Below are 27493 nucleotides of genomic sequence, written 5' to 3' on the forward strand. Positions count from 1 at the left end.
TGGATTAAACCCAGATCTGTGACGGGGTGAATGTTTTGCCAATGTGCAACATTCCGTCCATCATCTTGTGTGTTTTGCTAGAATGGCTGAATAAACACAAGAGGTTAGCCGTTAAGTCTGTGGCTATAAAATGAACATGTGGTTGGACGATGAACAACAGCATAATGAACAAGTTACATCCAGAGTCTGGGTGTGAGGTTTTGTTCTGTGGATTACTGTCCAACATGCAAAATACACATTATATGTTTAGTTGTGATTAAATGAAAAGCATACTTACCGCTTGGTGTATGAAGCGATCACACATAGTAGGTGGTCACATAACTGATTCAATTTGTATGGATAGTGCTCAAGCCTTTGTACTCTCACTTCTGGAAGGTGTGAAAGCCCTACTCAATGGTCTCCAAGACGCCACACTGGCAAACCTTAGGGGCATGCTACATGCCACAACATGTATCATCCAGAGACTGAAGTAATCTGATCACATCACCCCCATCTTGATGGAACTCCATTGGCTCCTCTTGCCGGCCAGCACCACCTTCAAAACCTGCTGCATCGTTTACAAAACCATCACAACCAGCTCCGCTGCTTATCTGGAAGGCCAGCTCACCATCTCTGGTGGTTCTTGGCAGACACGAAGCAAGGACACCATCAGAGTGCAGACTAAGAAGTAAAAAAAAAAATACAAGACAACAGGCCTTTTCCATCTATGTCCAAGGGTCCAAGGATCTCGAGCCCATCCCAGTGTCCATCAGGACCACCCTAGCAATACTTTTTTTTTGGGGGGGGGAGGGAGCATTTACATAGCGCCAGCTCGACCCAAAGGTATCAAAGCCCTTTACATGAGCACCAGTTGCATTAGACACATTAATTTTTGTTAGGCATGAGGAAATTGAGGGATTTGTCCAGGATCACAGGAAGTGGAGTCCCTGCCGAGCCTCTAACCCGGTTCCCCAGCTTCGAGGTCAACCGTCCTAGCAGTTAGGCCACATCCTCTCCCCTTCCTTCAATTTAGGAAAGAGTTGCAGACTCAACTGTTTAATGAACAGTAAATCACAATGAATTAACCGTCCACAACCAGAGTTCCACTCAGATTACTTGTTTACTTTAGGATTGCCTTTGGCCATTTACAGTGCTCCGCTGCCTGCTTGCTAGGTTTGTGCTATAGAATTACCATACACATACATAATATATTGTAGGATTTGGGGAAAACGAACAGGAGAAAAAGCAAAAACTACAGGAGCTACTTGAAAAGATGGATAAAAGGTCATCTGGTTTGTGTACATAAAGCAAGGTGCCACAGTTGTAATGATAAACACAATAAAGCACATGTCCGCTTGGGATTCAAAAAAGTAACATATGTACCTGATCTTTTGGCAGAGGTTGGTTTTCGGGTTTAACCAAAACTTAAATTCTCCGCATTGTGGAATGTAAAGTGGAATAACGATCGCCTAGAATGGAAGCAATGAAGAGATTTACTACAAGACATTTTTATAATGTTGTCCAGAAAAAAGAAATCTATAAAGCTTTTCAGTGCTTAATTTAATTACACGCGCTATATTTTTTTTAAAGTGCCTCTAAACAAGAGTTAAAAAAGCCTCATTAAAAGTACTGCACCACTTGTGGCATTCTCACTTAATTTCGCACATCAAATCATGATTTTTGCTATACGAGGCCTCTCCTTGCACAGAAAGCTGAAAACTGAATCAAACAGAGGAGAAATATACTTAATCAATGAATGCGGCACATTATCCAAAAGTGATGATGCCTTCAATCTAAATAAGCATCTTGTTGCAAATAGCACTGGGCCAAGGCTGATCGGCCAGTTCAGGCTGCAAAAATAACCACAAAAAGTAAATTGAATCTACTACAAGAAGCAGTCTTCAGATGGATTCCAACCAACACCAGAGGAAAGGTCACTCAAGCCCTAATCACCAGTCAACTTTACTACGGAAACGCCCTCTACGCCGGAACCACCACCCTCCTCCTCCAGCACCTCCAAACAATCCAGAACGCAGCAGCAAGAATCATCCTGGACCTGCCCAGACAAGCCCACATCACCCTCCACATCCGTAGCCTACACTGGGTACCAGTCAAAATTAGATGCCACTTTAAGCTGCTCACGCACGCCTACAAAGTCCTCCACAACATGGGACCCGAATACCTGAACAACCGCCTGACCTTCCAGACGACACCTGCAGTCTGCCGCAGTGGTCCTCGCCACAGTCCTCAGCATCCTTCGTACCCGAACCAGAGGACGCTACTTCTCCCACCTCGCAGCCAAAGCCTGGAACAACCTCCCTATCCACTTCCGAACATCTACTCCCTCACCGACTTCAGGAGTAGACTTAAGACCTGGCTGTTCTAGTAGCTGCACCTCACAAAAGCACCTGGATACCCCTCTGGTTGATGAACGCACTCGACAAATCCGGTTGATCGTGTGATCATGGCCAAGCCATTCACTGGCCAAACCACCTGCGAGTCACCAAACAACCATCCATTCAAAACATGTGGAAAGTAGTACCACTGAACATGTATAAGCTGTAAAAAGACAGCCTCCCAGGTGCCTCTTGCGAGGACTCCAACGTTATGCTAGTCACTGAACAGCAGAATGATTGTACCAGTTGGTCTGGAGCTCTTAGGATACTGGTGGCATCCTGAATATATGGAAGAATGAGAGTACCAAGGATTCTCAGAGCCAAAATCTCAAATGAAACCTTAAAATAGCTGGGTACATGGTCTACTAGTGCACAGAAAAAACTTTAACAAGATTTCAACAATGAATCAAGTTGAGGTAATTCTATAACTGGAGCCCCTCATATTCCTCTGATGGGACATGATGCTATTGCCTCAAGGCAACCATCTCCTCAGTAGGTTTACAATTTAACTTTCAAGTGAGGTTGAGGCTATAGATTCACTCAAATCAAAATATTTAGGGAACAATAAGAAACGGAATACCCATGGCAAACTGAGGCTTCCAAAGTAGGAATGGGGGTATGAATCTTGTAAATTATTTTTAATGTTCTAAGGAGGTCATTTGAAGACACTACAACAATAAATACAAAATAACTGGTTACTGAAAACATTTTCACCAAGCCCCTTGCGCTCTAGTACGGTGTGAGAAGTTAATCTTCCCATTCAAACACAGCTACTGTCAGCCACATTCAAACCTCAATTGTAGTTAACCAAGATATAACCCAACAAAACTTTCCATTCCTTATGTTCACCAACGAAGATTTAAATGGATGGTTAAAAAATAAAAATCTAGCCACAAGGCTGAAATTTTGCTGGCCAAAAGAGACATAGCGACCTAGTGGAAGAACCCTGCCTCCACCCAATAGTGTTGCAATGGCAAAGAGGGATGGACTGGTGCGCACTGCAGGATAAGCCTGTATATGAGGCGAGAGAATGTCCAGCCAAGTATGATCGTGTATGTGGTAAATGGCTGGGCTTGTGGGTTAAAACGCGCAACTGGCTCGGTCTTCTCGCACCGGATTTTAATTTGTCATGATGTACAGAAAGGAAGGTTGGCCGCATGGGGCTGCACAAACGTTCCACTACCGGCGCAAGCCCTCCTCAGAGCTTCGGCGGCCTCGGATCATGGACCCCAGACACGGCATTCCTAGCGGGCCACCATCGTGTGTGGCCACAGGAGACAATAGCGGTGGCCGCCAGTAACAGGATTCCAGCAAGGCAATCATCAGTGTACAGGGGTGGTTTGGGGTATCCACTACTTCTGTGATCGGCGAGAATGCAAGCGGATGACAGAGTGGTCCAGAACACTCAGAGTGCGACAGTCATCTTGACGCTCGCAGCTATGCCTCTCAGGCCGCTTTTTAAACTGCATTATTTGCCCACACCATGTTCACCCAGCTAATCACGCCAAGTTCACCACAGATTATGATTACAGGTGACAGGTTGTCTGACAGATCAATGGAGGGCAGGTGCAAGACCCACACCTATCACTGACTGAGAGCCTGCTAATGTGGGCACTAAACAGGCTGCCATACTGCCAGGTCCAGATGCTTTAATAATTTAGTCCATTGCAGCTGCCCTTTCCTGTACCATTCATGGCATGCAACTATTTGGAACATATGTTTGAGCTTTATGCTTATGTCTACCTTCAGGTTGTTAGTTTGGAAAGGGAGTCCAGCAACTCCAAATCGCCAGAGCTACCAGGCCATTCACACTTACATGAAAGCTCCGTTATCCTAACAGGGACAAAACTGAAATTTGCACAGTGTACTTTTCCCCACCATTCCATCTCAGTTTCTAGGACATTGTGTACATAAATTTCCTGGGTCTGGATCAAGTCTCTCCGACAACAGGTTCAATAAAACATGGCTGAGGCGTGGTGGATAAATATCAACTACTCTCTCAACCACAAGAACAACCTTCAAAATCAAAAGATTGTGACTGGGACACATAGGATGCCTATATGGACCTAGTTCTCCTATTATAACAACACACCTTGTGCGTGACGGTGGTCTAAGATTAGTTCTCAACCCACATCCACTTGTCCAGTATTGGCTGAATCAACAGTGTTACTTTGCTCAAAATAATGTTACCCTAGTTGGTAAGCAATTATGTTTGTCTCCTCGCTCGTGACCTCACTAACCTTTTTCAGGATCAGTATTTCAGTCTGTTCAGCTCCGAAAACAATACTTTCATGGCTATTTGCTCAATTAAGTCTTATTTAAGGCTGAATGCGCAGCGCTTCCTAGGGCCAGTGGGGTGCTATATGGATTCCCTTCTATTCTTCCTCTTTTCAAAGAGATTTCACGATCCAGACTGAGTGGCATAACTGTACGTTTATAGCTCCTTCCTTAATTTTGGGCATGCTTTCTGTCTTTCATGGCTAGTGAAGGGGTGTCTGAAAATTGTGGTGTTGCCTCACCCATCTCACTCAGTACCTTAAAGAACTCCAAATCCTTCACCTCAGGACATAAAGACTAGAAGGATAGGTCTTAGGATTTTATACAGGAAGCTTGAGGACCCAAAACTTTGGCTGTCAGCGTCAACCACAGGTCACTTTTTTTTTTATCAATTCATCTCACAATACGCCGACATTAAACTGCAAGCTAAAGCTGATTTTTCGAGTCCTGCAAAAAGTTGTTGTTTGTTATTTTCCCCATCTGTGCTGATGAACCAGGAGGCAGCCACCAAAGCCTATTGAGACTTTTTTCTTTTTAAGAACTTTTGAAGCCATCAGATTCCTCCCTCCCCGTAGCTTTGAATTGTGGCATTCAGCTGTTCTTTCAAGTTCCATTCTAGGTTCTCCTCTGGTGGTTACAGGCTGTTAAGGACCCTGCAATCTAGCCCTATCTAGATACATTTATTTATCAGCAAAAGTGGCATTTTAGATGCTGTTGCTTGAGAGCAGTGTCTTGGAACTGCATAAGGAACGAGTTACTTACCTGTAACTGCGGTTATCCAGTATTGGTATCTTTCATAGATTCACATGCCTGAATCATTCCCCGTCGTCGGGATGGGAGTCACCGATAAATAACAAAGCAATGTCTTAGTAGACATATATAGTAACAGTCCCCATAGGCCTAAGCTTAGTAAGCTTTCCATGTCCTTATGTAAAAAGAACCAAATTTTGGCCAGTAGCCAATCAGCTAGCACCACCCTCTAGAACCCTCCTGGAAGGAGCTCTAGTCCTTCAGATTTTCGTAAGCACAGTGCTAAGTAACTGTATCACTGACAGATCCAAGAGAGCCCTTCCAGGGGAGGCGGGTGGGTTGCATGTGAATCTATGAAAGATACCAATACTGGATAACCGCAGTTACAGGTAAGTAACGCGTTCCTTATCCAGTATTAGGGTATCTTTCATAGATTCACATGCCTGAATCAGAGTAGTAAGCAATGGTAAGCACATTTCGAAAGGTATGGCAAATATACCGCCACTAGATAACTTACCTGAAAGAAACAACAGCACTAGAAACAATGACTCAGCCAAAGTATACATTACAGTGCGAAATGTGCGTAAAAAAAAGGAGTACCGCTTGACCCACTGACGCATCCTTCATGATCTCCGTGTCCAGGCAGTAATGCTTGGTGAATGTATGCGGCGTATTCCATGTAGCCGCTCTACAAATGTCTACAATGGGCACCCCTGCAAACAGTGCCATGGAAGTAGACCTGGCCCTTGTGGAATGGGCACAAACTGTTGATCGCAGCGGACGTCCTGCCTGTTGATGACAGAAGGTGATGGCTGAAGAAATCCAGCGGGAAATGCTCTGTTTTGTGAGCGGTAGCCCTTCGAGGCCTACTGTATGCTACGAAGAGTTGATTAGACTTACGAAATGATTTCGTCCTATCAATGTAAAACTTTAGGTAGCACTTAATGTCCAAGGTATGTAGAGTTCTCTGCCACCGTTTGAGGATTCGGGAAGAATGAGCGTAGAACAATAGGTTCATTAAGGTGGAACTGAGATGGAACTTTAGGAATAAACGCTGGATTTGTGCGGAGAAGGACCCTATCCTGTTTGAACTGAAGGAATGGGTTTTGGATGGAGAACGCTTGGAGCTCCCCCACTCGTCTCGCCGAGGTAAGGGCCAGCAGGAGCGCAACCTTCCAGGAGACATACTTAAGGTCAGCTCTGTGGATTGGCTCAAACGGGCGTTTCATCAGTTAACCAAAACCGTGTTGAGATGCCAAGCTGGTGGAACAGGCTTTACTGGAGGAAATGTTCAAAACAGTCTTTAAGAATTGCTTAATGAGTCTATGAGACCATAATGACGGACCTGTAGAGGATCTCCTGAAGCGTGATATTGCTGCTAGGTGGACCTTAATGGTGGCATGAGCAAGACCAGATTTTGCCAGATGCAGGAGGTACGGCAAGACTTGCTCCGGGGTGGAAGAAAGAGGGTGTAACCTGTTTGTTTTACACCAGATACAGAATCTCTTCCATTTGAGTGAATACGTTTTGTTGGTACTATCTGCTCGAGCAAGAATTTGTCTGCAGTCTGGAGGAATGTCTAAGCCCGGAAACTCTGACCTCAGGGGCCATGCTGATAACCTGAGAGATGCCGATCCGGATGTTGAACCTGCAGATTGTTGAGTGTTAGAAGAGATGGAAACGGCTTCAATTTGATTGGAGGTTCCAGGGAAAGGAGGTGAAGTTCCGTGAACCAGTGTTGGCACGGCCAAGCTGGAGCTATTAATATCAGAGTGCAAGGTTCCGCTTTCATCTTCCTTAGTACCCTGGGAAACAGGGGAAAGGCGTACACGAAGAGGTTGCACCATGCGATCGAAAAGGCATTCCCCAGGGACCCTGGTTGGGGATGCCAGCTTGCAAAGTGTTGGCATCTTGCGTTCTGCTGGGTGGCGAAGAGGTCCAGCAGAGGGGTTCCCCATCGAGCAACTATGTTGCTGAGAACTAGTTGATCCAGCTCCCACTTGTGGCATACTGCCTGTCAACTGCTGAGATAATCTGCCAACACGTTGTGGGCGCCTGGAACATAATCTGCTCGGAGGGAGATGTTGTGACGGAGCAGCGAAAGTGTCAGCGAGCGAGTTCCTCCTTATTTGTTCAGATAGTGCATTGTCGTGGTGTTGTCTGTCCGGACAAGCACTATGGAGTTTTTGATTCTTGGAAGGAAGGCCACCAGAGCCAGATAGACTGCGCGTAGTTCTAGAAGATTGATATGAAGCATCTTCTCTGAAGGGGACCACTTTCCGCTTATCTGCAAATCTTGAAGAAAAGCCCCCCAGCCCTCTAAGGAGGCATCCGTGGTAATTATATGAGGAGCAGCAGGAAGCAAGAAAGGCAAGCCTTGAGAAAGGTTCTGGGGACAAACCCACCATCGTAGAGCCTGCTTGATCACCGGGGTCACCTGAATGATGTCGAAGGACCCTGTACACTGGATCCACTGATCCGACAGTGCTTCCTGAAGGGGTCGCATCCGAAGACGGCAATGCGGGACTAATAGGATGCAAGAAGACATCATCCCGAGTAGGGATTTGAAGAGACACACTGACCGCGTCTTTCTGGACATTATCCGGACCGCCAAAGATCGAAGTTTGTCCTTGCGTTCCTGTCATGGGAATGCTTTCCGCTTTATGGTGTCTAGTGTAGCTCCCAGAAATTGCATGCGCTGAGACGGCTACAGGACAGACTTGCCGTGGTTGAGAGTTAGTCCCAGTGAATCGAAAACAGTCAGACAAGCGTTGGAAGACCTTGTCGCACCTTCTAGAGATGGAGACTTGATAAGCCAGTCGTCTAGATATGGGAAGACCTGGTGATGGTAATGGCGTAGGTATGCAGCCACTGGAGCTAGACATTTGGTGAAAATGCGTGGCGCCGATTTGAGACCAAATGGCAGAACACGAAACTGGTAATGGCTGCCCACCACCATGAATCGCAGGAATTTTTTGTGGTTGCAGTGTATTGGTATATGAAAATAGGAGTCTTGTAGGTCTAACCACACCATGTAGTCGTTAGCATTGAGTAGATGTAAAGCCTCCTGAATGGTGATCATACCAAACGACTTTTTTCAGAAACTTGTTCAGATCCTTCAAGTCCAATATAGGTCTCCATTTTTTCTCTTTTTTCGGATGAGGAAGAAGCGGGAGTAAAACCCTTTTCCCCTTTGGCTTGGGGGAACTCTCTATAGCTCCCTTTTGGAGCATAATCTTCACTTCTAGAAGTAAAGGACGTAGGTTTTTGTGAGTTTTTTGGTAGAGAGGGGTTTGGGGAGGGATCCTTATGAATTCCAGAGAATGGCCGAATTGTACTAATTGTAGGACCCATCGGTCCGTCGTTATTTTTTGCCAATTTGGGAGAAAGTAGGAGATTTTTCCGCCAATCTTGGAGGGGGTGAGAAGTTTGAAGCCGGCTGCAGTTGAAAGTAATTGCCGCCGAGCGGCGCCCTTTTGTCTTCCTCCTTTGCCACGAAAGGAAGATTTGTGGTATGAGGATTGCTGTCGCTGTTGGTATTGCGGACGGTATTGTTGGGAGGAAGAGAAGGAAGAACGTTGTTGGAATTCTCCCCTAGTGGAAGTGTGACCTCTCCCTCTTGAACCACGAAAAGAAGAGTTCCGAAATTGTAAAGAACCCACAGCCCTGGCGGTATCAGTATCTTTGATACCCTGCAATGCCTCATCCATTTGAGGTCCGAAGAGAAGTTGGCCATCATATGGCATATCCAGCACTTTGGTTTGAACCTCCGGCCTGAAAGAGGTTGCCTTGAGCCAACCCTGGCGTCGAAGGACTGCTGCGCCAGCCAGCTGTCTAAATCCGCTCGAAGCAATATCCATTGCACAGTCAATAAGTTCAGAGGCAGATCTTTCCCCCCTCTAGCAAAATCTTTTTTGCCTCATCTTTAGATTCCTCTGGCAAGTCTGCCAAGTATGGTGCAATGTCCGCCCACATCTGACGGTTGTAACGTCTCAACAGTGCAAGGGCGTTGGAGGCACGCACTGTTAAGGCCGACATCGAGGAAAACCGTTTGCCTATGTTTTCCAGTCGTCTGCTCTCCTTATCTGGTGGAGCTGTCAACAGAGCAGCTGGGTTGTTTGACCTCCTCTGTGCAGCCTGAGCAATGACAGAGTCCGGCTTTGGATGGCCTGTGAGACAAGCCGGAGTGGTGTCTGGAGCTTTATATTTTTTGTCCAGGCGTGGTAGTACTGGAGGGACTGATGAAGGGTTATGCATAATCTTTATGCCTTGTTCCCAAATGTAATCAACTATAGGAATTGCCCGGACAGACTTCTTGAAAGGTTCCTTAAAATCATAAAGGAAACAGTCTTGTTGGTGCAAGGGCATTGGAATCTGGAAGCGCTGTGTAGGAGAGTAGGGTCTGCTTTCTATGTTCACCCCCACTTTTTGCTTTTGCTCCACTGGTTTTCTACTTAGATGTGGCTGTGGGCCTGCTAACCAGACCCACAGCCCGGCTGTTCTCTCTAAATTCACACTATGTACTTTAGGTACATAACACAATTGGTAAGGATAGGTGTACCCTTGGCCTACCAGGGGCTGCAGCATGTATTGTGCCACCCCTGGCCTGGCCTCACAATTAGACACAACTGGCTGATCACTCAGCTGGGGCAGGGTTGTGTAATCACTCCCTGCTTAGATATAGTATACCTATATCTACATTCACAATAGACATATGTGTACCTATCAGTCACTCCTATGGCAGGCCTTAACAATCCTGGAGGCAGAGTGCTTGGTAACATGTGAGATGGTGCTCTAGCATGAGCTGCGCCTGTCTGCAGCTTTCAGAACCATGTCCTTATAGCTGTTCTAGGATATAGCCTACCATATACTCTTGAAGTGCCTTATAATCTTAAACGGTTATGGTAACTATGGTTTTGCTTTATCAAAACATGTCGTGTAAGGTGTCTAACACTTTGGAATAATACCCCCCTCCCATTTCTGGTGATGAGGATATTATCCCTTCCTTCTAGAGGGAGAAGAAATGTTAAAATCCTACTACCCGGTTAAAGTTAACCAGAGCCCCAGCATCACAAAATGGATGCTGCTGCCACAGACAAAAGTCTGACCTCCTGCTGCTGGGAGTCCTTCCAGCGAGGGAGGCTTGGACAATAGGTTTCCTGCCTGGGGAGGTGCTAGCACCACCCCACACAGGCCTTAGTGTATTGGGGCAGGGAAGGTTGAATGAAACGAGACACTGCCTGGGGCACACAAGGTGTCCTATGCATAGTCCAGTTCAAACCGGTGCTGGGGCACTCCAGCCCCAGTCCTGGCGTGAAACTGGACAAAGGGAAGGGGGTGTAACCACAACCCTTCCTGGTCCCACCCATAGGAGGGACCTAGCAGGTAAACCAGCCCCCCAGATTAGTATAAGAGTGGGAGCTGGGTCCTTAGGACTTTAGATTATCCCGAAACCTGCAACTTGAACAGAAACTCTGGACCTTCGACATTCGTCGACAAGAAGACTGAAGAATCTCCCTTGTGGCCAAGGAGTGGCCACCCTGTGCAAACAGGCCACATCATGCGACCGGCCGTTTGCTTTGCCCACGTTCTACGAGGAACCGACTGCAGAGCCTGACCAGCGCCCAGACTTCTCCGACCCTGATCCACATCCACAGCCCAGCTGAGATCTGTGGAGGCAACGAGAGACGTGGGACCGGCTACCTGGGAAAATTGGCTACTAGCTTCCAGCGCAGCTTCTGAGGCATCCTCGAAGTAGTGCTCTGGGGATTGAGAAGCCCCACTCCAGAGCACCATCTGCACCGAAGATCAGCACTCCACGAGTTCTGCGTGGGGGCCTTCTGCATTTTCCTGCTCGACGCGTCTGTCCGGTTGCTGGCCCGTTGGCTAGTGACCTCTGACGACGACCCTGAAACTTTGCATCGCTGGTTTAGCTCCTCCAGACTGGCCCTTGCTTCCCTGCAAGAGAGAAGCACCCCAGACCTTCCTGGTCTGCACCAGAAGCAAGTCCCGCATCCTGCGTGGGTTACGCTTGCCAAGGCTTGTTGAGTCCTAACTCGACATAGACGCTGCAGACAGCAAGAGCCTTCGTGGGACAGCTCGCCTCCTGGTCGACAGATGCCTCCTGGTACCCGTGGCCTAGACTCTGTCCCTTCTGCTTGCAGGTCTCCTTCCTGATCCCGGCCTTGGGATCCACCGGACACTCTTCACTGACTGCCTGTCAGCATCTTTCTTCAGGCATCCATAGGAGTCGACGACGAAACCAGACACAAGTTCACACCTATGCACGCGCAGCCCGTGGGCTAGGTAAACTGAGTACTTTGCTGCTCACGTGGGTATTGACTATCCTAGGGTCTAGTTCTAAAGTGTCTAACTCCTAGTTGCTTCCGAAGTGTCCTAAAACTTTATATTTCTAAATACTTCATTTCTATCGACTTTTACGCATTACGCGTGAGTGTTTCCACTTTGCACCTGAATCCCGTGGGCCTCCTACTTCCTAACTGAGTAGTGTAGTGTAGCCCCAGCGATTCCCTAGGCCTAGGCCTATCCTGTGTTCGTGACAGTGGTTCTTATACCACTTACTTAGTATATGGTTTGCGTGGCCCCTAGGGCCTAACTGTATTACTTACCTGTGTAACTTATGTATGTTTGATTAAGATTGTGTGGTACTTACCTCTAATCTCAAAGAGTGCTGAGGGTATTTTGACTAGAATACATTATATATACATATATATACATATATATACATATATATACATATATACACACACATATATATACACACATATATATACACACATACACATCTGTTGTGGTGTCCTTTCAGTTGATATTCAAGGGGTAACAAATGGTATAACAGCTGGCTTCACATGCCATTCAGAGTTTAGCCTAAGACTGCTCTTGTCTATGCTACCACTAGGATAGCTGGTCTATAAGGTTGACTTTACAACCAATCACCATAAGGATTGTTTGGACTGATACAAGGTGTACACTAGAATTAGTGACATCATATATCAGGCCAATTTCTCACACGCTGGGCCGCTCTTTCTATGATGTTATGAAAACCGCCGATGTCTTCTGGCGGCGAGTCGGCTGCGGTAGGGGTAGGGGAAACAGGGCAGGGAAGGATGTAATCATCCCATTCATCCTGGTGAGAATGGATGTCCTGAAGCTCTCCTTCAGGTTCCTCCTCATCCTAGTCGTCCGAGGTGGTGATGCAACAGGTTCTGGCTGCAACACCAATGGAGGCGGTCGTGGCCGTGATGTTGGAGGCCCAGCTGGCATCGGGGAAGGTGCCTGCGTCGGAAACCGTTGTTTGTAATCCGATATCAGGAATTGGAGGTCCGTGACCAGAGACGCAGATAGACAAACCATGGAAGGTGGGGGCTGCACGTATTCCTGAGGTGAAACCTCCTCATATTCCTGGGCCATGTCCTCATAGTCAGAGACATCTTGATACTTTACATGTAGTTGCGATGGACTTGTCGCCGCAGGAAAGAGACTGGCGTGATCCGAGTCTTCCTCTTCAAAAAGGTGAGACGGAGGCAAGGTTGGGACCTTACTGGGTGAAGTGAGGGACGGAGTCAGTGCACGTTTAGTTATTTTTAGGTGCACATATGTACTTTGCAAATCAGGATCCATATCCGTTGACGGGCCAGTCGACGGTAGAGCTGTAGACGGTGTTACAGGGATCAATTGCATCTGAGACGTCGTCGACGAAGTTGTCGTAGTCTGTGTCGTCGTCAGCGACGAGGATAATGAAGAGGATGGCTTCTTCGTCGACGATGGCGTCGACGACGATGTCGACAGCGATGGCCTCGTCGACGGTGCTCTCGTCGTCGACTGTTCTCGTCGTCGAATGCTTCGTCGACGGTGTCCTCGTCGACGAGGAAGCTTTCGTCGACGGCGTCGAAGCTCCCGTCGGCAGTTTAATCGTCGACAATGATTTTTTAATGTCTAACGTCGACGAGATAGCTTTACCTGCCGGCGACGATGAAGTGGTTGTCGAAGACATAGATTGGGAAGTAACCGTCGACAGTGTCGTCGTCGACGAGGTAACATAAATCGCTGTCGACGGAGATCTTCTCGTCGAAGCCACAGTCGACGAGGTAGTCGTCGATGGGGTGGAGACTGGTTGTTTGAAGGTATGTGGTACAGCCTTAGGAGAAACCATCCCTGGCGGAGGAAAGACCAGGACCTCTGAAGACTTTTTCTGCGTCTTCTTTTGAGGTGGCTGCGGCGAAGGGCCCGGAGATGACACCCTTGGTCTTTTACGTGAGGATTGAGACGGGATAGAAGAACCCTCACTTTCCTCAGAGGACACAACAGTTTCCTTGTCCTCTAGCCTTTGCAGCCAAATTAAAAGGCGCCCTTCTCGGTCTTTCAGGATCTTAGATGAGAAGGTACGACATACCTTGCAGTCTTTCGAATTGTGGCTAGGATAGAGGCAATACAGACAGTCCTTATGCTGGTCGTCGACGTGAAGCCTCTCCTTCCCACATGAAGCACAGGATCTGAACAGCCCCTTCTTTGGTGTATCAGCCATGACGAAATCCAAGAAATTTGTAGCCAGAAATACTGGAAATCCAAAAGAAATGAGCAGAGCTCTGTGGAGACTCCCTTAGCACGATGTGCGGTAGAAAATCTGAGGGACTAGAGCTCCTTCCAGGAGGGTTCTAGAGGGTGGTGCTAGCTGATTGGCTACTTGCCAAAATTTGGTCCTTCTTACACAAGGACGTGGATAGCTTACTAAGCTAAGGCCTATGGGGCCTGTTACTATATATGTCTACTAAGACATTGCTTTGTTATTTACGGGTGACTCCCATCCCGACGACGGGGAATGATTCAGGCATGTGAATCTATGAAAGATACCCTAATACTGGATAACGGATAGGGGTGGATGTTAAATTCCACCCCAGCAGCGGAGTTTTGGCCACCTTACGTTACGCTAGTAATGCGAAGTTCTAGCCTTTTATAGCGAGCAGGATCACAAACAGTACGTTGGTGAACGCCAGTAAGAATTGGCATCCCCTAGTGTAATTTTTGGGTACTAGTAAGGCACATGGTGAGATTATCAACGCACCACATGAAAAGGACAGAAGTGGACCGAGACTGAGCAGTAAGTAATATAGTGGTGTGTGGGTCACACAAATTTGTAATTTTAGCTGTAAAATCACATGCAGTTATACAGTGATGTCAGTACTGTTAAACTCTAAATTAGGACCTATGTGGTAAATCCCGCCCCAGTACCATAAAATTACAAGTCAAATCCCGCTCAAGACTGGGAATTATTGTGGGACTGACTTTTCTGATTATAAACTCACATGGTATTTCCAGTTCTGTGAGGTTTAACGCATAGATCACCTGCTTTGAGCAGATGGTAAATGTTGTGGGGACGTGTAGGAGGGGGTCAGAGGGACTGTTTTCTGACAAAGGAGTATTGTATGCTTTCCCCATAAGAAAAAAACTGCTGATACGGTATTGTTCTTGCAGCAGCTAGAGCCTTGTTCGAATTTACCTTGCAGAATTCCTGCACTCTAAATTTTGGTCTACTTATCCAACACTCGGGGGCTCATACTCACCAGACTCGTATTGAAGACCTTAGTCTTTTCATATGGAATAACCAGACGGGATGCACAAGCACATCTTACCCCTACCCAAAATTAATAGTTTTATCTCAGTTATGCTAGAAGTGCATCTTGCTGCATGCTAGAGTACTTGGGTTATACCACAAAAAAGCCAAACAGAGCCTATCCTTCCTAAGCAACTTTACAGAAGAATTTTATTTACAAACATTGCTTCAAAAATATAAACAAGATTCAATACTTTAGGAGCTGCAAAAGTAATTTTCAGACCTGCTTTTACTCGAGTCACCAGAAAACAGTCGAGACCACAGCTGCCTGAAAACTAATAAGGGAGTGCTAACAAAGTCACTGATACGTTGAGACATCGCTATGCAAACAGAAAATTTCCCTCAAACGAATAAACGAAATGGAATAGAGAAAAAAATATACATATATATATTTTTTTTTTTTAATTCTTTTTTAGTATTTTATCTAAATTCATAAAAGTGACATGTGACAGGATAACATTTCAATGTACATAAATATACACAAGGTCCCACAGTAACACACTCAATACATACTAACAACCACAAATGCAGCCATACACACACACTCTCCACACACAAGAGGAATTCACGATTTGTGATATGGTCAGGACTCAAATTGGTTCACATTCATGGTACAAGATAGGCATCAAGTAGTAAATAGTCGTTCATGTGTCTTGTTATAGAAGGTGGAAACTAACGGAGGCACAAGGTTCTCCAGCGCCAACGCTCGTTTCAGTGTCTAACCCAATATGTGTCACACCTTCATCAGGGCGGTCAAATTAGTTGTGCGACACAAGAATAGATGCGCCTGAATATGGAGCATCTCAGTGAATCCACAACAGTAAGAGGATCGGTTGACAAAAGGCTAAACAAAGTCGAGACATTCAAATAGATACAGCTGAGGGGTAGGCAAACAAGACTGTCATCCAACTCCACTTGAATTGTAGTTCAGAATATGAAAGGATAATTTTTAGAGTTCTGTCCAATCTCCAAGGGAGTAGCGCTCAATGGCGCGTGTTCAGGATAAAAGAGAATACATCCTCACTTATATATCAAACTCGGCGGCCATGGTCCTCCTGCAGCATGCGGGGAACAAAATTTCCGTAGTGGGCCAAATTAGCTGAGTCACTCGTTCTCCAACGCGCTCTACAATTCCAGCTCCTTCGTGACCCAGGATCACTGGAAAGCAGCCTTCAGGGTCAGCAGCCTTCAGGGTCAGCACCACTCAGAGTGTAGGCGTCAGTGTGGCATACAGCAGTGGCAACAATCTGCAAGAAATGGAAGTTAACTTAAGTTTTCGGAATGGTGAGTGAATAAAGTTCTAACAAGCAAAAAGGGAAGATAAGAAAGTTACTTCCACTCCCTAGAAATGCAAAAACTGGCAGAACACAAAGGATGTCACGCAGAGAATAAGAACTCCACGACCATAAAATGAAGTACTTCTTTTATAACCGGCATCCAGACATTACTGTTTAACTTAACTAGAATGGGCTGGGCCGAGAACATAATTCAGAGCTGAACAGTTCACTAAGAAAATGCAGCTGGTTTGGGCAAATATGGGGATGTAACCAGAGTTTAAACTTTATGCTAAACAGCAATAGACTATCCTAAAAAAAAAAAAGGAAAGAAAATTACAATTCTAGGCACCTACAACAGCGACATTGTCGAATAAATGAATGAATCTTGCATTTGTAAAGCGCAACTGTCTCCGATTGGAGCATCCTGGCGCTGAGCGGCAATAAAAATAAAGTTCACAGCGGATAGAGCATAGATGAACATAAGCAAATCTCCCTATACAAGAGAACAGCATAAAAAGAAATCAGAAGCTACAAAAATCCAGGTTTCCAGTTGAAGAGGTTCTGAATCAATTAACCTTAGATGTCTGGGAAGGAAATTCCACGCTCTAGTCCCCAGGACCTCAGGAGAATGGTATTCTGGGAAATGAATATGCTACCTACCAGTATGCATCTGTTCTTGGCATGTAGGGCTGCTGACATTCATATCTGTGCATAGATCGCCACCTAGTGTTGGGTCCGGATGTTTGCACGTTGTTGTCCTGGAAGAGTCTTCGAAGTATCCTGGGATAGGTGACTCCTCCCCTGGACTACAGTGCGCATGGGCATCCTCTCCATCCTCAGATTGTTTTTCGCCATTGTGGCAGTGATGGAGTAGATCCAGAAAGTGATGACCATGCTTACAGTAATTCTGAGAGCTGCAGCTGCTACAGGCGCCGGGGAGGAGGGAGGGCGATATGAATGTCAGCAGCCCTACATGCCAAGAACAGATGCATACTGGTAAGTAGCATATTCAGTTCGAGGCATGTGGGCTGCTGAATTCATATCTGTGCATAGAATACATAGCAGTGCCCTCTATTAGCGGCGGCTACCAGTGCCAGCTGCAGCGGTCTGAAAAAGAGTTTTGAGAACAGCCTGTCCTACAGCTGCCTGCTGTTTTGATTGCACATCTACACAATAGTGTTTGGTAAATGTATGTGTAGTGGACCAGGTGGCTGCTCTACATATATCATGCAAAGGAATGTTTCCTAGGAAAGCCATGGAAGCCCCTAACTTACGTGTTGAGTGGGCTCGTGGGGGAATCGTTAATGTGCGTTCAGCCTTTTGATAGCAAATTTGAATACGTTTAACGATCCATCTCGCTATACCTGCTTTGGAGATAGCGTTACCTTTGTGGTGTGGGGCAAAGGCAACGAAAAGTTGTTTTGTTTTTCGAAAGACTTTAATCCTGTCGATATAGTACATGAGGGCCCTCTTTACATCTAGTGTATGGAGTGCTCTTTATGCGACAGTTTGTGGGTTTTGAAAGAAAACAGGCAGTTCAATAGTTTGGTTTATGTGGAACTGCGATATCACCTTGGGCATGAATTTGGGGTTGGTACGTAGTACGACCCCGTTTGTGTGAACCTGTATGAATGGCTCTTGAACGGTTAGTGCCTGGAGTTCACTAACTCTCCTCAGAGAAGTTATTGCTACTAGGAAAGCTACTTTCCAGGTGAGGAATTGAATCTCGCATGAGTGCAGAGGTTCGAAGGGTGGACCCATCAGGCGTGTGAGGACCAAGTTGAGGTTCCACATCGGAGCCGGTGGGTGGCTTGGAGGAATTACTCGTTTGAGTCCTTCCAAGAATGCTTTTATGGCCAGCACTCTGAATAAAGAGAGGTGCTGCCTGTTCTGGAGATAGGCTGATATTGCGGTCAAATGGACACGTATAGAGGTGTATGCCAGATTGCATCGGTATAGGTGTAAGAGGTAACAGATTATGTTTTGGATGGATGCGTCTAGCGGGTTTATGTCATTAGTATTGCAATAAATGACGAATCTTTTCCATTTGGCTGCATAGCAAGCTCTGGTAGTGGGTCTCCTGGCCTCCTTAATGATGTCCATACAGTCAGGTGGCAGGTTAAGGTAGCCAAATTCTAGGACTTCAGGAGCCAGATTGCCAGGTTCAGCTGTTGCGGATCTGGGTGCTGAATCTCTCCACGGTTCTGCGTCAAATGCGCGGGTTTGATCCGCAGCCTTTGATGCGGCACCACGGAAAGTTCGAGAAAGGTGGTGTACCATGGTTGGCGTGCCCACGTTGGAGCAACCAGGACGAGCGTCAGTGAGTGTTGTCTGAGTTTGCGTGCCACCAGCGGTATCAATGGTGCTGGGGGAAAAGCGTACGCAAATCTGCCGGACCAGTTCATCCATATCGCATTGCCCTGCGACTGCGGATGTGGGAACCTGGCGGCAAAGCTTTGGCATTTTGCGTTTTCGCTTGTGGCGAAGAGGTCTATCTCTGGATGACCCCACCGCTGGAAGTACGGTTGGAGTACTGATGGGTGCAGCTCCCACTCGTGCATCTGGTGGCTGTGTCTGCTGAGCAGATCCGCCATCTGGTTGTCCTTGCCGGGGAGGTGTTCCGCCATGAGGAACATGTTCCTCTGAATGGCCCACTTCCACATGCTCTGAGCCAGATGAGACAACTGTGGAGAGAGTGTTCCTCCCTGTTTCTGTATGTAGTACATGGCGGTCATGTTGTCCGTCCGGATCAACACTACTTTGTTGCACAAGTGTACTTTGAACGCTTTCATAGCCAGGAAGATTGCCATCAGTTCTAGAAGGTTGATGTGCATCTTCTTTTGTTGATTTGTCCATAGTCCCTGCACTGTGTAGTTGAGTACATGAGCTCCCCATCCCTGGAGAGACGCGTCCGCTGTCAGTATTATTTGTGAACTGGCTCTTGGAACGGTCGGCCCTTGCAAAGGTTGTGTGGATTCCACCAATGCAGAGAGTTGTATGCCCGACCGCTCACCAACACTAGGTCTTTTAGTTGCCCTTGAGCCTGATTCCATTGACGTGCTAAGCACTCCTGAAGCGGGCGCATATGTAGTCTCGCGTGTGGGACTATGAAAATGCAGGAGGCCATCATGACTATCAACTGCATGAACACTCGCGCGTGAAGGGAGTGTTGGGGTTTGAACTTGGAAATCAGCATTTGCATGCGGTTGATTCTCACTAAATTTGGCTGAGCTGTGGCCGCCAGAGTGTCTATGGTCGCACCTAGGTACTGTTGTACGTGTGCGGGTTGGAGGTGTGATTTTGGGTAATTTAGTGAGAACCCCAGACTGTGAAGAAGGTGAATGGTGCGGGACATGTGGTTGGCACATTGCTGGGCTGACTTTGCCTGAACAAGCCAGTCGTCCAGGTAGGGGTAGACATGAATATGTTGCCTCCGTAGATGTGCAGCCACCGTAGCTAGGCACTTTGTGAAAACCCTGGGCGCCGTTGTCACGCCGAAGGGAAGAACCTTGAATTGGTAGTGCTGCCCTTGAATAGTGAACCTGAGATATTTCCTGTGTGATGGGTGAATGGGTATGTGGAAATACGCATCTTTGAGGTCTAGTGTGGCCAGGAAGTCTCCGTTTGAGCAGTGGGAGGACTTGTTGCAGGGTGAGCATGTGGAAATGCTCCGAAAGAATATAGCGGTTGAGGGGTCTCAGGTCTAGTATAGGTCTGAGTGACCCGTCCTTTTTTGGTATTAAAAAAGTACAGGGAGTACACCCCTGTACCTTGCTCGTGGACGGGTACGACCTCTATTGCGCCTTTTTGCATCATGCTTAGCACTTCCTGCTGTAATAGCGCTAAGTGCTCTGAGGACATAGGACGGTGTTTTGGGGGTATTGTGGGTGGAGAAGAGGTTAATTCTAGGCAGTAACCGTGTTTGATAATATCTTTGACCCACCTGTCCGTGGTGATGGAGTTCCACGTGGCCAGGAACTTTTGCAACCTTCCCCCGACAGGTGTTGTGTGGTCGGGAGGAAGGGAGAGGGCGTCACTGTTTGTTCTTGGGAGAGGATCTGGTATTGCCGTATCCGCGTCCTCTGCCCTTTGTGCTTGAACCACGATATCCACCCCTGGTGTTTTTATCGTAGGTACTTTGGGTGTTGCCCTTGTTGTAGGTTTGCTGTGACCCCTGTCCTCTACCTGCTCCTCTATTGCCGGGGCGACGAAAGGAGCCACTCCGAAAGGTCTGCGTTTGGAGAGCCCCCATGGACTTTGCAGTGTCTGTGTCCTTTTTAGGTCTCGTGAGCCAAAGGCTCGAAGAGACATTTTATATCTGGGCTTTTCAAAGTGCTGCCGTGGCCTAAAGCTACAGTGCACGTGAACGTGCACGCGCGCAGCGCCATGTGTCTTTCCTCCATAGCGATCGTAATCACGATCACTTTCACTTTCGCGGGCTCCTCTGTTGCTGGCATTCCCCCCTCCCTTCTCGCCCAGCCCTTCTTGTTCTCTCTTCGTTTCCCTTTCGCTCCTCATTCTGCTTTCTATATATTTGTATTCTTAACCAGGAACACGGAGGACATCTGCCTGCGTTACAAGTTAATAAGCAATGTTGTGTCATGAGAACCTAATTCCATACATTTCCAATGCATTGCACTTACGAAAGGCACCAAGTCTCACTAATAGTGAATGGGACTAAAAAAAACTGAGGTTGTCTTTCTCTCACTGACAGATGCTAAATATCACACATAGTGAGGAGGTGTCGAACCTAAGTCCTTAATCGTAAATGCAACTCCTTGTACAACTCCTTTGTGTCCACTCGGCTCGATGATTACCGTGCACTGATGTTTGCCACGGGGCCGCGTGCGCACCGGAGCTGCACTCAATAGGTGAGTGCCAGCTGCTCATGCGTAATGTAGTCAGTGTTGTGCACTGACACTGCTGCTGGCCACTCTCACAGTGACTTCCCTTCAGTGAGAAGGTAGGAAAGTGTGCTGTGTGCATCGTAATTCCTACAGCGCTGCAGCTTCTGAGCTCATCTGGCCACTGTCGTGCTTCCTCCAAGGCAGCTTTACTTTCACAGATAGCATCAGAGAAGTCTGTAGGCGAGAAGGCAGGGGTGTCCAATCTCCTCTTTTGAAGGGTCCAGTGTTTGTTTAAAATTTTAAAAGGGATGTTTGTATTGCTGTAACGTTACTGTTTTTCAGAAGTGTACAAGCCGCAGCGTTTTCTTTCTCACGATTTCCTCTATAGTCAGTTTGGCTTCTTTGAGAAACAAGGCTGTTGCTGATCATAAAACAAGTTGCAATGACTGCAGAAAACGCCTCTCTATTAAAACGCGGTGTCGCTTAAATATAATAAAGTGAAAACGTTACAGCCGCAGCAATACGAAAACACGTCATGCAGTGAAAAAAACAAAACACAAGACTTCTGGCACGAGTTGTCTGGGCATCCCTTCACTTCAGACTTCTCCTGTCCTCCTCATCTGCTCACAAACCTTGATAGTGTTGTCATATTTCTTAGAAGAGCTCGGGAGGAGATGTGGCCAAAAGGTCAGAACTGCCAACTTTGCAATCGGGGAACCAGCTTTGCTGCGAATTCTGGCGTTAGCTCAACATCCGGTGAATCTGGGCAATTGGCACACAAATTAGCCTGCTTTGTAGATGCTCAGCGAGATCACGTGGTGCACAGGTCTTCATGGTTTAATCATTTTCCTGCTCTTACTTTCTTAGCCCTAGAAATATGTGCCAGGTATTCAAGGTAATCAATACTAGTGGCAGTAGCTGTACCAGCGAGCAGTTTAGCATAATTATGTGGACGCATGCCTCTTTTTCTTCCACCACTGAAGTTTAGTAAAAAAAAAAAGGAATTTGGTTATGGTTCACAGATCATGCATATGTATGCCCATAAATTATCCCCTTTGTATTGTAAAGCAGCAACCTCTAGTTGTCCCATGACAGATGTGAGTCCTGTTTGTATCCGGTGTTTGTAGTTTTGCTTTTCCTATTGTAGATGCACAACTACAAGTCCCATAATGCAACACTTAATGATTAGCTAGACTCACCAAACAATGCAAGGTCAATCTAGAGGTGTAATGAATGATTTTATTGTTCACTTAAGTGGCCCAGGATCCTTCTTCAATGCATCCATTGGGTATATTTCTCTTTTCATATTGGTAGCTCTCCCAAAACATAAATATACAGACCTATTTGTTATTGGAGTCTTTGGTGGTTCACAAATAGGGTTTCCAACTGAAGTACTATGATTCGGCCAGGGACATCCAAGCATGCAGGGCCTAGGGGTCTCTGGGGTTTGGGGGATGGGTGGTAAAATGCACAAGTTTTAATTAGGCAGACGGTGGCGCTAGGTGACCTTAGGGAAATTATTGCAAACAGATTAATTGTGATCAGGTCAAAGGCAACAGTGTAGGCAGTTCGTGCCGCTGGGGATGGCCATTGGTTTTAGGGCATTTACACTCGTTAATTTAATTGATTATATTACCTGGAAGAAATACTGCTGTTGAATGACATTTCTCTGCTTGGATGGGTGACTATGCTTGTGATAAAATGTCACATACAAGAACTGCAAATGTCACACATGGAAATGTGACCCCTAAGCAGACCGGAATGACTGCATTTGCCATCTTTATTCGAAAAACACTAGCCATTTGTTCATATTATGAGACTATGGAAGGGTCTGTAACTGGTACTTGAATATCAGCAGGTGTACAACCCACTGTTCTCTAACTTGGCAATTTTGATTATGTTCGCTTTAACAATTATTTAAGAGTAACTTAGAAGACTGTAAAGTAACTTAAAAGTGATTTATCTTCCTGTACGTGATGTTTTAAATTTATATTTTCAAAGGGAAAAAAATTCTAGCTTTTAGCCTTTCACTGATATTCCCAATTTTCATTTCAGTTATGCCAGTAAAATACTAGCCAGGTGTCTTGCTACCTTTTACTTCCCCTCCTTATATCTCAACGCTTATCTTTAAAGAGTGCCCAAAACCTTCTGCCATCTGCGCTACCTGAGGATAGTAACAGATAATGAAACTACTTTACTGACTTACCGAAAGCAGTCTTGGAACGATAAAGAACTTGCCAGTGGGCTTGTACAGTAGCCTCATTGTCCGGTGAAAAGTAAGATGTGGGAAGGAAAGAGCTGAGGGGAGGGAAAGATGCTCTTTATAGGGGCCCCTTGTCAAGTAAGTATCCAGTCTTGGGATTTATGCTGCTTCCTGGTATGTAAAGGTTTGCATAATGAATGGGTCTGACTATAACTACAAGTGCAACAGTGAACTTGAACTGGAGCATCCGCTGACACAGGCACACAGTTGCAGAATCTGAGCTACCAGTTCTGTATAGAGATACCTCAAACACATGCTGTCAAATCGCATCAAGCAAACATTAAGTTCACCACCTTAGTTATTTGCCGCACTTGATTTCTTAAACTCCAACTGCACTTTAACACATTAAAAAAATTAACAAATCCGATCCGCCTTAGCTCCCTGGACCTTCTAGCAATGTGATGGGTGATTTGTACTTCATAACACAAAAAATTCCATGAATTAATTAGGAAATTTTATCGAGGATACCCCGAACGCACTCACATATAATTGTACTTCAAGTGTATTCATATTTTTCTTTTTTGAAAAATTCTGTATTTTGTAGTCCCTTTAAAAAAAGGTTCTTGAGGAGGCATGCCCTCAGAACTCCAAAGTTGTATACAATGAAGTCAGTCTTTGTGTGTTTATTGTATTATATTCCTCTCTTTTGCTGAATGACCCCACGTCTCACAACCCGAGTATCAGTGCGACCCTTCATCATACCCCAGATTGTCCTTTTTTACCCCGAGCAAATGTTTGTGAGCGCCCGTGCTTTAACGCATGTCGCACAGCAGCCTGTGCTGCTGTGCAACATGTTTAAACAAGCATTGGCATAGCCAATCGGTCTCGCCCAAGGTAGTTCTGTTGGCTTTGTCAATGTTTTTAGGCATGTTATACAGTGGCGTGGCTGCTGTGCAGCATCGTTGAAAGTAAAACAACAAGCATTTGCAATACAATAGGTCTCGCATTTACGCAAGTTTAAACTATTGGCATTGTACATCACAATACCTTTTATTTATGTTTTGGTTTTTTACAACATAAATTAAAGGCATTTCATTTACAATACCATTTACAATACCAATAGCTCCAAAACTCGCAGTTGCGAGACCTATTGCATTGCAAATGCTTGTTTATTTTTTCTAGTGTGGTGTCAACCTCTGGCCCGAATAAGTAGTCTGGGTTGACCGGCTGGTTGAGGATGTTATTTTGCACCTCAGGTTTGAATCCGGAGATTCGTAACCAGGCGTGTCGTCGTAACATGACGCTAGTGTTTATGGCTCTGGCAGCTGTATCTGCGGCATCCAGTGCACACTTGATGGATGCGTTTGTGAGGAGTTGTCCCTCTCTGATGAGGATCTCTGCTCCCTCTTTGTATTGGTCAGGGAGATGTTGTAGTAATGTTTCTAGTGTGTCATAATGTGCTCGGTCGTAGCGAGCCAGGAGCGCCTGGGTATTGGCAATACGGCATATGTTAGCTGCTTGGGCTGCAACCCGTTTGCCGGAGGTCTCTAACACCTTGGACTCTTTGTCCGGGGGAGGGGCATCCCCAGTCGTCTGCGAGTGCGCCCGTTTACGAGCATTCGCGACTACTATGGAATCCAGAGGCAACTGTCCTCTAATATAGGTAGGATCCCCAGGCGCTGACCTATATTTTTTTGTCGATTCTGGGGTTTATTACTCTGGCCCTGGTGGGTTCTTTGAAAATGTCCTTTGCTGGTTTGAGGACACCTTTCAACATGGGTAGAGTTTTAACATGTCTTTCTGAGGATGCGAAAGTGTCCATGAGAAAATCGTCCTCGATGGTGTCAGAGTGGAGTTGAACACCATGATTGGCCGCAGCACGTTCAATGAGGGCGTTGAATGCGGCAGTGTCCTCTGTGGGAGACGTTTTTGCACCATATAGCTGCGTGTCCTGCGTATCCATAGGTGCGTTTGAGTCCACAGGGTCATCCCAAGCTTGGTCAGGGTCCTGTTGGCCTTCAGGGTCCATTTCTCCGGGGTGGGGGACGTGGTCACCTATGTAGTCCTCCAAAACGTCTGTTTCGGAGTGTGTCGGAGAGAAGGACTGTGGATCTTGGTAAGAGGCATGGAGAGGCTCGTAAAGAAGTGGTTCCGAATCCACTGGCAGCTTTTTCTTTAGTGGGATCCGGTAGGAGTCCAAAGCTGGCTCGGAAGTTATCTTCCTCTTGTGAAGCATCATTCTGCCTGTTGCGGCATCGATGATGTGTGATGGCGACATCTCCGTAGGAGAGTGTTCTGCAGGTGTGATCCTGGTGTGGGTGACACGTGTTCTGATTTCGAACAGTTTTGGCGCCGTGGATGGTGGCAGGCCAAAAGTGATGTTGGCCGGTGCCGGAGAAGCTTTTTGAGCCTTTTTCGGCTCGGAGCTTGATGTGTCCTGGAGGGCCGCCTTATCTTTGATGCGTTGCAAGGATGCTGAAACTTGCCGCACCTGGCACGCCGACGGTTCTTTGGCGCCGACCGGTTCCGTTGAGGCAGGCGTGGACTTCTTCGGTGCCACGGGGTCATCGAGTCGAGGAGAGGTAGTAGCTGTCGACGGCGTCGATGATTGTGCCTTTGGTGCTGTTTTCGAAGTGGTGTGAGATCTAGCAGCCATTTTGACCTTTGTGGTCGGAGCCGATTGTTTCGGTGCCGGGAGCCGAGGCGGCTTGGCGGTACCGATGGTCTTTTTCCGTGCGTCGGCGCAGACGTCGGCTGCTGCAAGCTCGGCACCGAAGTCCCGTTTGGTGCACTCGGTGCCGACGGGTTTGGCTGGCGTCGAAGGTGTGGTGGGCTTCGATCTGACCAGTGTGACTTTCAGTTTCGGTTTCTGGTGAACCGATACGGCTTTCGGTTTCGATTAAGGGAAACCAGCCGTTTTGGGTAGTAAAGGCTGCCGCTGAATGTCCGAGGCCGGGCCAGAGGGCGGGGCCGAATGGATGCGGGATAGGTCTTGGGTAAGGCCCGAAGGCGATCCCTCGACCGGAGCCACAGACTGACGCACTGGGATATCCACAGTCTGTTCGGGTAGGCCTTGCTAGTCACCGGAGCTACTCTCTTCGGCCCCTAAGGCCTCATTGTAGTCTCCTACCTCGGTGTCGGCTTCGTCTCTGTGAAAGAGTTGTTCTTCGACGTCTTCCGATCCGGAGTCGTGTTCGGAAGCGGGGCTGGAGGGTAGGTTCTCCACGTCTTGCACATCTTCGTCCTCGGCGTTGAAGAGGTCAGTCGGGGCCGGTGCCGCTTGCTGCGCTTCGAGCCTCGCTGCTCGACGATTGGAGTCTTCTTGGATCGGAATCGGGCACAGGCCATACATGTGGACTCGTCGTGATCCGGTGAAAGGCATTTGTTGCACACCGGGTGGACGTCGACATGGGGATATTTCGCATTGCATACAGGGCACCGCTTGAAGGGCGTCCTCGATTCCATCGTCGATGTCGGGTCGATGGTCGGGTATGATGCGAAAAAGTTGGTCTGGAAGTTAGTAAACTAACAAATAACAAACGATACCGATCGGGAACAGTACCGACGCGAACTAAAGGCCTTTTGGCCTGTAAAAAGTTTTTCCTAACTTGAGTCAAGATAAGCACATCCGAACCCAATGGCGAAAAAAAACAATCTGAGGATGGAGAGGATGCCCATGCGCACTGTAGTCCAGGGGAGGAGTCACCTATCCCAGGATACTTCGAAGACTCTTCCAGGACAACAACGTGCAAACATCGGTACCCAACACTAGGCGGCGATCTATGCACAGATATGAATTCAGCAGCACACATGCCTCGAACTAAGGACTATTGATATTTTCTACCATCCTTACTGGTTAATAATCAACTATCAAAAAATGGTGACAGCAAATTAAGAGGCTGGTTTTCAGCTCAAACCAAAGGAAAAGTTAACAAAACCGAACGCTGCATCTTTTCAGTAGGAAAAAGGGAGTCCAGTTTCACCAACATATCACACAGGCAGAGCGAGTCTCTATACACATGCAAGACGAGCAGCAGCAGAGCAAGCTACTCTTAGTGCTGAAGAGGACAGATAAGTGAGAACTGACACAGATGCTTTCAAAACAACCAGAGTTCTAGCCCACAAAGCGACAG

At 46.8% G+C, this 27493-nt stretch overlaps 1 pseudogene; it reads right to left on the minus strand.

Moving 5' to 3' along the window:
- Positions 1-27493, minus strand: part of LOC146862076 (alcohol dehydrogenase class-3-like) — a 182776-nt pseudogene that overhangs the window by 52958 nt on the left and 102325 nt on the right.

Source organism: Triturus cristatus, chromosome 2_2 (assembly GCF_964204655.1).
Source record: "Triturus cristatus chromosome 2_2, aTriCri1.1, whole genome shotgun sequence".
Classification (NCBI taxonomy): Eukaryota; Metazoa; Chordata; class Amphibia; order Caudata; family Salamandridae; genus Triturus; species Triturus cristatus.